We start from the raw sequence: 17,236 nt of genomic DNA, 5'->3' as shown, positions 1-17,236 counted from the left end.
AAGTCATAACTGTCTATTGTCACTTTACCGTCACACTTCACTAAAAGACAGCTACAACATTGTTGCCAATTCACATACAATCAACACTTCCCCTCAATACAATAATTAAAACAAACCAAATCAGAATACATTCATGTTTAAAACATGTTTAGAAATCAAGTTACATGATAAACTTTTTGTTAATACATCAACAACCTGATTATTTGTGTCTACATACATGACCTTAAGTACATTATCAGTGATCAAGTCTTTAATATAGTTAAACTTTACATCTACATGTTTTAGCCTTTTATGTTCAAACCTGGTTGTCAGTCGCATGCAAGATTGGTCCGTCTTTTGGAAACTCAAATCCTCCAATAAACTTACCAACCATACTCCTTCTTTTGCAGCTTCACACAATGCTACAAACTCTGCCTCAGTAGATGACAACGCCACAGTTGACTGTTTTCTTGTTGTCCAAGATACTACACAACCAAAAATCTTGAATAGATATCCAGTTGTGGATTTTCTTCCTTCTAGATCACCTGCCCAATCTGCATCTGCATAGCCAACTAGCAGATTATTATCATCATTTGGATAAAATAACTTATATTCTACCGTCCTTGGAGATATCTCAAGATTCTTTTCAGTTTTTGCCAAAGTAGTTGTGAAGGTTTTGATTGAAATCTACTACACAAGTTTACTGCAAACAAATATCTGGCCTAGTCGCCAACATCAAATACATTAAAGAACCTATTAATTGTCGTATAGGCCAGTTCTCTTCACTTGACTGATTTTCAGTATCAGTACACTCATTAATCTCAAAACCTCCAACTTCCATTGGTGTTTTCATTGGTTTGCAGTTACTCATATTAAAACGACGTAAAATGGACTCAATATAACTTTTCTGACATAAACACATACCTTTTTCATCAAATTTAATATTTATTCCCAAGAAATTCTTTAGTTTTCCCATAATTTGTATCTCAAACTTGTTCTGTAATTTTACTTTTAAATCATTTATCTCTCTTTTGTTATCACTGACAATTATTATATCATCAACATATAACAGCAAATAGATGTTTGATTCACTAAGTTTCTTCAGATAAAGACATGGATCACTATTAGACTTTATAAATTGTTCACTTCTGATGAAACAATCAAATTCATTCATTTTGTTCCAGCAAAAAGGTGCAGGCTTAAGACCATATAGAGCCTTATTTAATCTGCAAACTTTCCCTGCATTTTGGAATCCTTCAGGTATCGACATATATATTTCCTCTTCAATTTCCCCGTGCAAAAATGCAGACTTTACATCAAGTTGCTCTATGTGATAATGCTTAAAATTTGAAACAGCAAGCAAAGTCCTTAACGTTGTTAATCTTGCAACTGGTGCATAAGTCTCATTATAGTCAAAGCCCTCTTGTTGCAAGAAACCACGTGCTACTAGTCTTGCCTTATATTTTAATATATTTCCTTGTTCATCCCTTTTAATTCTAAACACCCACTTGCAGTTTATTAGTTTCTTATGTGGTGAATTTTTGCTATATGTCCATGTTTTATTACGATTTAGGGATTCAATCTCCTCTTCAATGGCATTGAGCCAAAAGACTCGATCTGACCTTTCTTCAATCTCACTGTAATTTCTGGGTACTTCATCCACAAATAATGTTGCATTTAAAGCCATATGTTCAATATCTTCAAGATCAACATAATCATTTAAATAAGTTGGTCTTCGTCTTAATCTATTACTTTAAACTTTTATTGTCATTAATCCCATTATCACTGTCTGATTCCTCACCATTTTGAGGTTCTTCATAATCATGTGTTTCACCAATCTTATCATCTTTTTCTTTATCCAATTCTAAGTTTTCTTGAAGATCAAATCTTTCATTTGAGTCACACACTTTATTTATAAAAGTAATTGTATCATTGTTCAAGTTTTTTATGTTATGACTCCATCAAAAGTAACATTTCTGGCTAAAGTTATATTTTTATTTACAGGATCCCATAGACGATAACCATTATCTGAATATCCTACCATTATGTTTATTTCACCTCTTACATCAAATTTTCTACCTTGCTTTTCTTTTGGTATATGACTGTAAGCAATACATCCAAAAGTCTTTATATTTTTAATATTTGTTTTTTTTTTTGATAAAACATTTCAGCAGGAGTTACAGTTTTTAAAGCAACTGTTGGACTTCGATTAGTCAAGTAGGTAGCACACAACAATGCTTCACCCCACATATCTTTAGATAAGCCTGACTGTAATAACATAGCTCTCCCTTTCTCAAGTAGAGTTCTATTTAATCGCTCAGCACATCCATTGAGCTGAGGATTATAAGGTACTGTATAGTTAAGATGGATTCCTCGAGCTTCACAAAAATTTTTAAAATCATTAAAGCAATACTCACCACCATTATCACAACGAAGTGAACCAATCTTGCAGCCTAACAGATTTGTAACCAAGGCCTCAATTTTTTTAAAACAATAAAATACCTCACTTTTCTTTTCAATTAAGTATATCATGGTAAAATGAGTAAAATCATCTAGAAAAGTAACAAAGTAACTTTTGTTATCATAAGTTGTTGGTGTAATTGGTCCACAAACATCTGTGTGTAGTAACTCTAGTGGTCTTTTTGTTACTTTTCCTGACTTTATATTAAATGGCAACCTTGTTATTTTAGTTTGTGCACATATTGAACAAATTTCATTTGGCGATCAAACGTTTGATCGCCTCTTCAGTGGATGGTGCACGAGTTTTAAGATCTTTTTTTCCCCCTAGGGTCTCACCCAGCCCTAAATGGGTCTAGTTTAAGTTTTAATTTTAATTTAATGTGCTATAGTTAGTTTTCTCCATAATGAGCTTTGTTCACCTACTTAACTATGTTATAGTCACTAATTCGTTATAACATGGGTCTCTCTGTCTCTCTCCTTGTAAAAAGACAGTAGTCACATTGATCGACAGATTTAAGCTCCTGAAGATGGTCATTTATGTGACCGAAACTTGTTGAGCAGACCTTACCATCTAAGGTCATAATAAAGTATTGTGGAGAAGACTGTTTGTCATTTCCTTCCTTTCGTACTCTGGCGACTCCACTGAAAGAATATGGACTACTACTTCTTTCTGAATTAACTAAGTTTAATTTAGTTAAGTGCAGTGAAAAATAATAGTACAATTAACATGTGAATAAAAGCAATTAACAACAACTGAACTAATCTAATCTAGACCTAATAAGAGAGAGCCGCCAAAAGTCATAACTATCTATTGTCACTTTACCGTCACACTTTACTAAAAGACAGCTACAACACTGTTGCCAATTCACATACAATTATTGTATATTATATCCGACTCCGATTCGTACTCACAAAAATATCACGGTTTCATAAACTCTGCGCAAGTGGATGTTCGGTTAGGTCCCTCGTGACACCCCACTTTTACTACGTCGTACATCTCGTTATCTTTAAGTTTCACTACTTCATAAGGACCTAAAAACTTTGTATGGACTTGGAGCCCACCACCAAACTGAGTCCTCTTAATAGCGACTAGGTCTCCTTCTTTATAACCTCTTGGTTTAATCCGTCGTAAATTATATCCTTTTCGATTTTCTTCTTGAACCTTCAATAGATTCTTTACTATGTTTTCTTAACTTCTCTCTATCTTCACAAAATTCTTTTTTGATTTCTTCTTCTATAAGTTGATTAATCAAAATGTCCTCTTTTCGTTTCATCTTCACTCCTATTAGCACTTTAAAAGGCGTCAAATCAATACTGCGTTCATAAGTAGAATTTAAAGCCCTCTGGACTCGATCAAGGTATTTATACCATTTTGTTGGATCTTCAACACTAAGCTTGGTAAGTACGGGTATAACAGTTCGATGAACGCGTTCAATTTGTCCATTTCCTCGCGGAACTCCTGTGGTGATTGTTACATGCTTAATGCCTTCCCCTTGGCAATAATCTTAAAATTCATTTGCAGTAAATGCTGTTCCCTTGTCAGTCACAATCCTACAGGGATTACCAAACGTCTTTTGCTGTCTTACAAAGCATTCAATAGTTTCTCTTGCAGTAGTGCTTTTAGTCGGATACAGCCACGTAAACTTAGTATAGTGGTATCAATTATCGCCCAAATGTGTGATTGGTTAAGATTTAAATTGCACAACTTTCCCCAATTTAAACTTTCTCGTATCTCTTATGGTTTCTGGGATCCTAATGGTGAGGGTCGAATTTGAATTACCCTTTATATTTGATCATCATCAGCACACAAATGATATTTACAGAAAGAAAGGGTATTTGTAAAATTAAAAGTATAAATGCTGTACAAAAGAGGCCCTAAGATGCTCCCCTACGGCACTCTACTCAAAACTGTGTAAGTTTTCAGAGACCTTATCACCTATTTGAACTGTTTGATGTCTATCAACAAGGAAAGATGCGAGAAGAGACAATGCTCTTTCTCCAAACCCTATTAACTTTAAAATTGCAATCATAGTTTTATGATCTATCATGTCGAATGCTCTAGTATAATCGAGCAGTATGAGAACAGTAGCTAAATTTTTATCCTGAGCATCAACAATGTCGTCCACTATATCAGATAACGCGGTAGTACACGAGTAACTTTTACGAAAATCAGATTGCTTAGGGGGTATTACTTAGGGGTATTACACCACAAGTTGTCACAAACTCAGCTATTTGGTAATACATCGCTTTTTCAAGAATTTTTGAATATACTGGTAGTATTGATATCGACCTCAAGTCACTTATTTCTGTTGGATTATTTTTCTTTGGCAGAGGAATAACCTTACCGTGTTTCCAATTTTTTGGAAAGTACGATTTCTTTAAACAAGAATTTATACTGTGTGTTAAGAAGGGTAATATTGTGGGACAACAGAAGTTTATAAGGGTGATATTCAAGTCATCTGTTCCAACCGATTTTGATTTAAGTGAAAACAAAACTCAAAGTCGATCTCCACAAAATATTTATTAAGTTCAAAAGGAAAGGAATGACACGCAGTCGTCTCCACAATACTTTATTTCGACCTTCAAAGGGTAAGGCCTACTCTACTAGTTTCGGACATATAAATGGCCATCTTCAGGTGCTAGAAGAATAACTTACTCTACTTATGTGTAACAGATGTTTGAGAAACGAAAAAACCTACCTCAACTCGACAATCAATGCGCCGGCTGTCTTTTTAGAAAGGGAGAGACAGTGAGACCCATATAAAGATTTTGTGAATTTAAAAAGTTGTTTAAAGGGGGGAATAAAGCTATAAAATTTAACACATGTAATATGAATAAAATAGGTTTAAAATTGAATAATTACCTGATTATGGAGAAAAAAACCTGACACTACATATTTAATCACAAAACTAAAACCTTAAATTAGACCCATTTTTAAGGGCTGGGTTAGACCCTATGGGGAGAGAAAAGATAACTTTAGATTTAATTCACCATCAACGGCAGAGGCGATGAAACAGGAAACAAAATGGAGATGCTAATTTTTTTTGAAAAAACCGCAATGATAAACCGTTAATTCGAAGGCAGGGGGAGCGTTTAAGAGGGGATTACAATAAAATCAATAACCTAAGTGACGACAGGTAGATAGTTCTGCAACCCACAAATCAATCAAAGATTAACAATAAAAAGGTTAAAGTCGCAACCATTCATACAACAAGATTTAAAGTTAAAATTAGACAAACAATGCACCAAACTAGCAAACAGGTGGCAAGTGGACAACGCAATGAGCAAGATGAGGGTAGCTAAGGGCTCAAATAAGGTGGTAAACATTAAAATCACCAGTGATTATTATCATTTTGTTTACATCAAATATAATGCTCAATGCGCGTTCAAGACAATCAAAAAAAGTTTCTATATTTCCTGCAGGGGGTTTATAAATGCAAATAACAACTACTTCCTTCCCATTAATGTCGCAATCAACTGCGGAGCATTCGAATATTTGTTTCATAGACAATTTGGTTATCTTAGTTATAGACTTACATTTTATTGATTGATGAACAAATATCGCACTACCTCCGTGTTCCCCACGTTCACGACATGCAGAAGAGACCAATTTAAAGTTATGTGGAGTGAAAAATTGTAATTCATCTTTTGTTTTCCAGTGTTCCGTTACACAAAGTACTCTTACGTCTGTTAGATCCTGGATTAAGTGATTCAGTTGATTTAACGAATTTCCTATTGATTGGATATTCTGGTGTAAAATTCCAAATGTCTTCTTCTTGCTGCTCTTGGAATCATTTCTTCAAATTTCCTTTTTAGTTTTGCTGCTATTTGAGACCTTCACTAAAAAGGATTACTAACATAGTTTATGTTGTTTTTATAACGCAACATTCTTCTCTTGTATAGACAGTCCAAATTTTTTGCTGAGTGATTTCTATCTTCAATTTTCATCTTTTCACAATTTGGACAGTTTAGGGTAGTTGATTTACAGTTTCGGGCTTCATGTTCACCACCACAATTTAAACAGCACTTTTCTTCAGAGCAATGTTTTGCTACATGTCCAAAACCGCTACACTTAAAACACATGGCCAAGTAATAGTTTTCGAAATATTCGCATTTCCACTAAGGCGGCTACATTCGAAAAAAAACAAGTTCTCGTTCTTGTAGCTGTGAATAATTAGTGAATTGGTGAATTAGTCATCAATACGAGAAGACTATTCATGACCTTTTTATAAAGAAAATATCAATGATTTTATTTTGGAGTGAAATTCAATATCTGAAACAACTATAGATATAATAATATATAATAAAGCATGTAGTTTTCACAAATCAAATTGCTCAACTGGGCCCCCGTTTTCTTCAATACATTTGATATTCGTTCTTTGTAACCTTTCTAACGCGGAGTGAGCGATTGGTTATAATCTTCATTCAGAATTTGAATTTCCATTCTACTAAGTTCTTTCAAATGTTCAGTATTTTCAATGCTATGTGCATTCACTCGATCTTTTAGCGTTCCCCATAAAAATGCATCAATCTGCGTCAAGTCAGGGCTGTTAGGAGGCCATTTTATCGGTGCATCCCTCCCAATCTATTCATTGAACCGTTGACTTAGATGGTTTCTAACAGCTACGACACTGTGAGGTGGAGCGCCATCTTGTTGGAAAACAATGTTTCTCTCTTGTTCCAACGGAAGCTCATCAAAAAAGTCCTCTAGTTCTTGATGGAGAAAATTCAAATAAACATCTCAGTTTAAAGTAACGGTAAAGAAATGGGAACCTATTATTTTGTTATACAGGATAGCACACCAAACAGTGACAGTTTGGCGACGTTGAAATTGAAATTCCCCGTAGCCGTGGGGATATACTGTGGCCCATTGTCTGGTGTTTTTCCTGTTAATCATACCGCTGGTCGCAAATGATGACTCGTCGGTACAGAATACATTTTTCAAATAATTGTTATTCAAGTTATTTTTTCCAACATGGTTTGGCAAAATTCAACTCTTTTTTCCCTTTGTCTCGGCGTTAATTTTCTTGTGGGCCTTATTTTGAATGCTTTATATCCTGATTTCTTGAGAGTGTTTTGTATCCTCCCATAAGAGGTATTTTTTGAATCGCCATGCTCTTCTTCCAAACTCTTCGATATTTTTCTCAGAGAAATGTTTGGATTTTCTTCAACTTTTAGCAGAATATTCAAATCCATATTTTCATCTCTTTCCATTGTTCTTTTCTCAATAGGCTGGATGTTCGTTGAAACTTTTCATAGATCCTATAAAATGTTTGCTTATCTGGAATATGCTTCCGGGGGTTAATTCTATGGAGTGCCCTTTGAGCAATTTTAACGTTATTATTTGTTTTAATAAATATTTGCAGAATAAATTGTTTTTCTCTTTCGGAATAAGGCATTTTAATAAAAATAATGTTATATTCCCTCAACGTGTAACTGTCACTACTGTCAGTAATAAACAAAGTTTTTGTTTTTTTTGTGACCGCGTAATTCACCGCCACCTAGAACTGGAATCTATCGAATATTTTCTAGAATCTAGCAGCTTAGTGGAAATGCGAATATTTCGAAAACTATTACATTTAGGTATAGGACTAGAAATAAGAAATATGGTATGGCACTCAAGGTAGATCATACAACATGGGATCATAACCAATGTGAAACATTGAAACGATTTGAAAAAATTCAAAATGATAAATACAATAAATAGCAATTAGATGCGGATAGTTTTAATTCCAGTTTAGTGTATCTCAATTGTCAGGGTTACTTAAACAATAAGGACGGTATAAATTCTCTTATAAACCAGTGGCGACCAAAAATTGTTTTTCTGTCAGAAACTCATGTGTGTGCTGAGGTGACTCTGAGGGAGTTAGATATTGAGGGCTATAGGATTGAAAAATGTACGACGGATAATAGAAGAACGGGTGGAGTTATGGCACTGATAAGAAAGGACGTAAGATGTACTTTGAGATCGGTAGAATGCGTACAAAACTTTGTTTGGCTTTTGTCGGTTGAATTTTCTAATTTTGGAATAAAGTACCTCTGCACGGTACTGTATCACCCACCTAAAAAAGAGGATGCACAATTCTTGGAATTTTTTGTTGGTTACCTCGATCGGGTTAGTGCATTTGATGGAATCATTTTAATTTTTGGTGATTTTAATTTGGATTTGCTAAAACACTAATTTTATGGTGACAAAATACTTCATAGTATAAGCTCTAGTGGTTTCACACAGATTGTAACTTCACCTACACGTATCACTGACAGAAGTCAAACCCTGATTGATTATATAGTAACAAACAACAGACACCTGCAGCATGCAGTACATCTTGCGCCTAGAATTGGTGATCATTGTATATTGTCTGTTGACCTAGGGAGAGATCGTGTAGAAGGGAATAGGGTTAATGTTTGTCGAAGATCATTTAAGGGGTATGACAAAAGCAAATTACAGGATTATTTTTTTGATGTGCCCTGGAATAGTAATATTAGTGATGTAAATCTGTTGGCGGATGTCTTTGTAAACGACATAAAAAATATTATTGATTCTATGTGCCCAGTATTAGAAATAACTTATAGTCAGAAGTATGAAGACAAAAAATGGATCACTGATGATATTAAACAAAAAATGAGTGAGAGAGATGCATTGTATGTTAGAGCGGTGCGTGAGAGAAATGATGACGTGTGGAAGGAATACAAGTCAATGCGTAATTTGATTGTTTCTAAAATTAAATTTGAAAAAGATGAATTTTTTAAGAGAACTATCGACGACAACAAACATAATCCGAAGGAGTTGTGGAAAAACTTGAAATTATTATTACCAGAGAGAAAAAATTCGGTTATTGGAGAGGTCAAATTCGGTGATGTCGCAGTTACGAACAACTTAATAATTGCAAACAAATTTAATGAGTATTTCATAAGTAGTATAGCGGATATTATTGCTGGCATGCCTGCTTGTCCTTTCCAAAATATTCATGGAAATATCTTTTCTTCTTCATTAAATCCTGATGGTGTTTTTTCACGTTTCAACCCAGTTACTATGAGTGAATTGAAAATAACTTTAAAAAACCTAAAAAATGTAGGGGGCAGTGAAAGTAACATTTCTAAAAAGGTGCTGTGTGATGTGGCGGGAAACCGCCTACTAGATATTATAAATTCTTCACTGACAGCTGGTGTTTTTCCACATGCATGGAAGGAATCGATTATTATACCTGTCCCGAAAGTGCAGAACACTAGGGTACACACTGAGTTTCGACCCATAAATACAGTCGAGTTGTACGAAAAAGTATTAGAATTAGTAGTAAAAGCGCAACTACAGCTTCACTGTGATAAGAATAATATTTTGATACCAAATCAGTCTGGTTTTAGAGAAAAACATTCTTGTGAATCTGTGTTGGTCAGCGTTTGTGATAGTTTTATTAATAGTATAGATAGTGGTAATTTTGTACTTGCTGTATTTTTAGACCTAAAGAGGGCATTTGAAACTGTCTCAAGAAGTATTTTATTGCAGAAACTTAGTAATGTGGGCCTCAAACATGTTGTGTTGCGGTGGTTTGAGTCGTACTTGAATGATAGGCGACAAAAAGTTAAGTTGAATAATAGTATGTCTGATTCTTTACCGGTTGAGTATGGGGTGCCACAGGGGACGGTTTTGGGACCGTTGTTGTTTTTATTGTATATAAATGATATTGTGGGCGTGGTTGAGAATTGTGGAGTCGAACTGTTCGCGGATGATACTATGATTTATATATCTGGAACTAACTTAATGCAGATGCAGCAGAAAGTAAATCAAGATTTGGAACATTTGTTTCATTGGTTGTGCAAGAATAACCTGAGCATAAATACAGCAAAAACTAAATTTTGTATATTTGGAAGAAAATGTAAATTGAATAGCTTTAATATTGACGACATAGATCTGAAAATGGATGGTCATAGCATATCTTATGAGCAAAACATCAAGTATTTGGGAGTAATTTTTGATCCATGTCTAACATTCCATGCTCATGCTGACTATACGTTAAGGAAATATGCAAAGAAAGTTAATTTTATTTCTAGAGTCGGAAAAAATTTGTCATTGTACACCAAACTATTGCTATATAATAGTATCGCTTCGCCGCATTTGCAGTTCTGTTCCACTCTTCTTTATGGTCTACCCAGTTTTAAGGTGCGGGAGTTCGAGATCGTACAGAACAGAGCGATGAGAACCATCCTTAAGTGTAATAGATATGTCTCAATAAGTACCATGCAGAAAACTTTGAATATGTTGTCCGTACGTCAGATGATAATGTTTGATGTGTATTTGTTTATTTTTAAGATGAAACGGGGGTTACTGCCGGAATACCTGTGTAGAAAAATAACAACCTTTTCTGAGGTCCATAGTTACAGTACAAGAAATTGTGATGATTTTATTATTTTGAGACATTGTAATACAGATCAAGCCCTAAATTCGCCTTTATATAGAGGACTTCTTAATTATAATCAGCTACCAAAATGTATAAAACAATGTAATACTGTGAGAATGTTTAAAGTCCATTTACGCGAACACATTGTAAATATGTCCGCATTTTGAAAATATTTAGAATTGTATACCTATACTTACTGTTCTGTGTTTTTTGTATATAGCTATTAGCTAAATAAACAAATTTATTATTATTATTATTATTATAAAAAAAATGTTCGGAATTGTTTGATAATTCTAGAAAATTGAAAATATATAGGGTGTTCCATTTGAAAAAATATAACTTTGACTTGTCACGCATTTCTGAAACGTCCTGTATAAATAACAATATATTCTGCAAATAGCTTGCATCATCTCGTACAACTTTTCTATTCATAATTTTTTTCTAATGTGAAAAATAAAAAAGTTGAGAGAGGGGACATTATAAATGATCACCGTGTACATATCACATTGTTCTCATTAACTAGGTATTAGTTTGTCCCACGAGGTGCTCTAAATTGACCAAATCCGACACTGCTCCTCCAAATCCACCTTTTTGGAAAAGCATACATGTGACTAATGTCCATTTATTGGTTTTAATATCAAACTCTTACACCGAATTTAAACTGTCATGACGGTTATTAAAACCTCCAACAGCCAATAACCGACCATTCAATGATACTATTACAAAGGCCTCATAGCCAGATTAAGATTTCCTGAAATTTAGGGAAAAACGAGGGGGTCACTATATAGAATTTCCCTAAATTTAGGGGAAAAATGCACAACATGACAACACCGCATTCTAGGAGTGTCCCAAACTTACCCCCCTAATGCGAAGTCTCAACCCTCTAGGCCTTAAAATAAGGAAGTTACCCATTTAACCCCATGTAAAATGCAAATCCACAAAACAGCTACTTTTGGACATGTCTCGGTATCTTTAAACTTGGATTGGCGCATCGGATGGAATGTTCGCGATACAATAAACGTTTACTGGACGTATAGCGGGAACATTCTGTGCATACAGGAACATTCGAGAATCGATCACCCACACATATATAAACCGACCGAGCCGACGGACAGTCACTTGTGAGTTGTATGTAACCAAACTATCCATAAACCACATTATGCACTTTTATTTACCCTAAATCTATCCGGTTCTGGCAATGGCAGAACAACAAAAAATACTGCAAGCAAGGATTGGGATGTAATTTCCCGTGTATACACCGCGCGAACAAAATTAGTCATGCAAACAACTCGAATTTTTATGTTAGTAGTTTAGCATCAACCAGCGAAGTTGCCGGAGCATTGGTTCGGGACTATTCGCATCTTCAGCGAAACATCGTATATGGTTCGCACCTTCTCAGTGTAAAGCACTAAAAAATAATTAGATTAATTTCATGGCTATATTATTCTCGTTATTAGGGTTAAATATGACACTATTATGAATTTTAACTATTTTATTTCAACAATAACAATATGTGGATACACTCGTATATGCGTATATTATATTCGTATAAACATTAATGTATAATTTCCAATAAGATTAATCGATAAGTCGACCTTTTTGCTGCTGATAAGCAGAATATGGCCCTATATTTCCAAAAGGCTCCAACTGAGCAACAAACGGCTGTGCTACCGCTTGCTCAAGATTCTCTCCAGTTTGAGGATTAATGGGCCCCCCTGCTTGCACTTGCGCCTGGTTATCCGGATTTGGGCACAGTGCCGGATTGCGGTCAACCTGACTTGCGTGTGATTCAGGTGGTCCCATAAAAGTTTGTGGTCCAAATGCACCTCCAGAAGATGCGCCAGCAGTATTTACTTCTGATGTTTCATCCCTTTGTTGTGTTCGGGGTACTACTGGTACCCGAAACTGGTGAAACGTAGCATTCGGTATATGTTCAGGTAGATATTGTGGTTGTTGGGGTGGTGCACATAATGCACAATCACAGGTATGTAGTAATGGGGTACTTCCATGACGTACCTTCTCATTTAGCAGAACTATCGTATACTCCGTATGTACGATTTGAGTCCTAGAGTCCAAAGGCCGAGTAGAGATTTCGTAATCCCTAATAGTTGTATTGGTACCACTCGATTAAACTCTTCTTGCAGTTCCCACAAGTGGTACAGTGCCAATTTGTATAAATATATTTTAGCGTTCACCTCAGTAACATATCGAATATAAAACATAAAATTTACGATCCACTTCATGTTTGACACTTTCGCGAAATTTATTTATTGGCTTCACTTCACAAGTATTGCTGCAAGACCGAATAATAAAACTGTAAAACGTCTTCCCAACTCGGACTATTTAAATAATTTTTGTAATTAGTCATTTATTTATGCGCGCAGCGACAAATTCATTTCTCATCGCTCGCGAATTACATTCTTTGCCAAATGCATAAACAACTTATATGCCTAAGGTAATACGTCTATTACCGCATTATTGTACAGACAAAAATATACTCTCTTTTTAACCATCAGTGGTTTATCTTTATACATAATTATAGGTAGGCGCCTACAAAAGAAAAATATTAAACATGCTTAAATTCAATCATTTATTTAACTATTTTATAACATTCACGGAAAATTAAACTGATATCCGTTCACGAATCTTCGAAATTTGCGCAATAAAAATTCAGACGCAGGTAAAAGAATAAAATCCTTGGGTTTTGCCAAAAAACAAAATATGTACACTACTCGATATGTGGAGCCGTACATCATAATTGTTACTTTGTTTGAACATTATGCTTTAATTGCATTTTGTATTTTATGCATTACTCGGTCTGTACTAAACAATGTCTGGTCTTATTGAAATAATATTCGAAATTGGCCAAATCAGCGAATCCCATGGGTTTAAGCATGGTGCACTTATTAACAGTTGGGAAAAAATTTTCCTGATAACCTTATATGACAAGCTCAGTGTCTGGAATTAATTTTGTTAGTCTCAGCATACTGGTTTTCCAGTGGAGAGGGCTTTGATAATTGTTTACTTGGTTTCGTTCAACAACGTTTCATTCTTATTGTGCCGTTCAACCTAGCCTCAAGTGACACGTTTTTCCATTTGTTGTTGTCGTGTTAAAATTGTTACTGTTTCAAACCGTAAGTATCCCTTTTGTTTTCCTTTTCTCTTTTTTTTTCCAGGATCAATGGGTTTTTTTTTTCGTCTTTTCTTTCCGATTCTATAATAATTTTTAAAAAATTTTCTTTTTATTACAATTCCCTTTCTATTTAGATGGAAACCGCACCAAGACAGTTCACCAGCGGCAGGGGTCGTGGCAAGGCTTTGATGGCCATGTTGGCGGCCCGAAGACCCGGGCCCCGAGAAGACCGCCCTGCTCCCGAGGGAGAATCTACCGCCAACGTGGCGGAGGCCTCCCCTCCTCCGGTGCCGCCGCAACCTACTCCGCCTTCGCAGGAGGCTCCCCCGGACGACCAAATTTTCCAAGTAGCTGCGCCCCGGGTGAGCATAATGCACGTCGGGGCGTATGCGCAAAACATTTATTTCGTAACTCAATAAGAAAAACGTTAATAAAAATAGTTGAAAAAAAACAAATATTACTTATTTTATTTGCGGGGTTTCCTCTGGTGCTCAGTGGTCATGGTATGGTAAAATTCTGCTTACATGGACTACTTCAGCTTTAAATTTTTGTGAAATACCCTTCCGTATTTCATAGTCTACATCAGACATCTTCCGATTTATATAGTAAGGTCCGAACCATCTAAGCAGTAATTTTTTACTTTTTCCTACTTTTCGAATAGGGGTGAATACTTTCACTTGGTCACCCTCTTTAAATTCAATATGGCGGTGTTTACAATCGTAACGTAATTTATCTATGTTTTGTCGCCGTTTTATATTCTCAGCTGCCAAATTCCTGACTGCTAAACTAACGTCGCTAATTTGGTTACTATTACTGCTTTCTAAGGGCGGCAACAGGTTTGCCTCTGTTGGTAAAATTGGCTCACGACCGTATACCAACATAAATGGTGAGAATTGAGTACTATCCTGTTTTGCAGAATTGTACGCAAAAGTCACATGTGGAAGAACTTCATCCCAATTTGATTGATTTGTATTAGTATACATAGATAACATATTGGCTAAAGTTTTATTAAATCTTTCTGTTAAGCCAACAGTTGCGGGATGATAAGCCGTGGTAAACTGACTTGTCGTCCCCATCTTTTTCAGTAATTCCGTAACCAACTCTGATTGAAAAACCTTTCCTCTATCACTCAACAATTCCTTAGGTGCACCGTGTCTAGTAATAATCTTTTCCTGTATAAATTTCGATACAGGTCCGGCTTTGCCGCTCGGTAGTGCGTCGGTCTTCGCCCACCGTGTGGCGTAATCCGTTGCAACTACTATCATGGTTTTGCCGCTGCTAGTTTTGCGAAACGGACCTAATAAATCTATCCCAACTTTCTCAAATGGAGTGCCAACCGGAATGGGGTGTAATAAACCGATAGGTTTCTGATTTTTTTGGCCTTTCCGAGCCTGACAATCCGGACACCCTCGTACAAAACGTTCTATGTCCTTTTGCAAGCCTTGCCAATAATATCGTTGTTTTATCTTTGCCATGGTTTTTGACAATCCCAAATGGCCACTCAGCGGTTCTGAGTGGTGGGAATACAAAATTTCCCCTACTAACTGTTGTGGTATCCCCAAGAGTTTAGTCCGGCCCGCTTCATGCGAGTTTATACGGTACAAAACTTCTAACTCAAGCCTAAAATCTTTTGCCTGTTTCTGCAAACCAATTGTACTTTTTTCAGGATTTTTTATAGCTTGAAGAATTTCCAAAATTTTTCCGTCTGTTGCTTGCAATTCCGCAATATTACGTTTATCCAATATAAAAGTAGGTATTTCGTCAATTTCTTGTACTTTCGTATTCGCTGGCAAAACAGGATATCTTCACAATTTTGGCCTTGGACAATTTTCAATTAAAATGAATTTTGATTTATCAGGAAAAATTCTATCTTTCGAAATTGTATAACCAAGGATATTCATTTTTTCTTTTAAATATTCACATTTTTTAGGTTTTAGTGTTAGGCCTGCACTTCGAAGTCTATTGAAAACTTTACGTAATTTTTCCAAATGTTCATCTATTGTTTTAGAAAAAATTATAATGTCGTCCATGTAAATTAAAACTTCTTTCCATTTTAAATCTCTAAACACTACATCTCCTAACTGTTGAAATGTTGCCGGGGCATTGCACAATCCAAAAGGCATTACATTAAATTTCCATAATCCGTGGCCTTGCGCTGTAAAGGCAGTAAGTGGCTTACTTTCTTCTTTTACTTTGACTTGCCAATAACCTGAATACATGTCTAACGATGAGAAATATTGGGCGTTTCGTAAGTAAGTCAAAATATCCTCAATATTAGATCCTGACCACGAATTTTTTACCGTCACATCGTTTAACTTGCGATAATCCACGCAAAATCTCTCCAGACTTTTTCTTTACTAATACGACGGGACTTGCCCAGAGCGAGTTACTTTGCCTTATTATGTCGTATTGTTCCATTTCTCTTATTTGTTCATCTATTATCTCTTTCTTTTTGTGCTACTCTGTAAGGTTTCTGTTTTATAGGTTTTGCATTCCCTACATCAATTTCATGTTCAATGACATCGGTTTTTCCCACATATTTTGGTGTTTTTGAAAAAACGTCACTATATTCTGAAAGTAATGTCTGCAATTTGTTACACAATTCTGGGTTCGTTATATCACTTAGATTATGGTCATTCATGGTAATCATTTCTTCATCATCTTCAGTTTCATTAACACAATGAACTGGAATTTTTGTTATATCCATTTCTATATTTTTCTCTAAATAACCGATTGTAGTATTTTTTAATATGAACACTTCTTTAAACCTCATATTGTTAATTTTGATGTACCATTTGTCATTTCTTACAAAAATATTTGAACAAATCAATCCTCTTGGTCGTAGGTATTTATCGTTCTCGATAAAGCAGTACTTCGTGAACTCGTGCGGAGATAAGGCACAGTTCAGTCGTACCGTTATCTCGCGACCAACCTTGACCTTGTAGTCGGTTGCAAGTGTAACCTTCAAACTTCGCGCGATTTACTCAATCTCGACGTTTGCAAATACCTTATTGGTATCTTCCATTTGTTCTATTTTCCTCATGTTGTTGTTGACATTGTTGCCAAAATGTAAAATCAATGGGTCAAGTTCCTATTAAAAGTATTATGGTTCTGGGGTTGTTGCGAATTGTTTCTTACAAATTGTCGCCCCCTATTGAATGAGTTGTACCTTGGACCATTTTGATTTGGTCCAAAATTATTCACCCTTGGAACATTATATTTCGTGTCTGATTTTGAACCGTATTTGAAAAATTCCTATTAAAAAATG

General features: G+C 35.4%; 1 long non-coding RNA gene across 1 annotated transcript; it reads left to right on the top strand.

The window, feature by feature from the left end:
• The first annotated feature begins 13,016 nt into the window (after positions 1-13,016).
• LOC145735424 (uncharacterized) lies at positions 13,017-14,981 on the top strand. The gene is made up of 2 exons (XR_014179669.1): positions 13,017-13,969; positions 14,103-14,981. It is a non-coding gene; the product is annotated as an uncharacterized LOC145735424 (long non-coding RNA).
• The last annotated feature ends 2,255 nt before the right edge of the window (positions 14,982-17,236 follow it).

Source organism: Ips typographus, linkage group LG11 (assembly GCF_016097725.1).
Source record: "Ips typographus isolate SLU linkage group LG11, UJ_Ityp_2.0, whole genome shotgun sequence".
Lineage (NCBI taxonomy): Eukaryota > Metazoa > Arthropoda > Insecta > Coleoptera > Curculionidae > Ips > Ips typographus.
The sequence above is the reverse complement of the archived record's forward strand: the minus strand, read 5'-3'. Positions and strand labels throughout refer to the sequence as shown.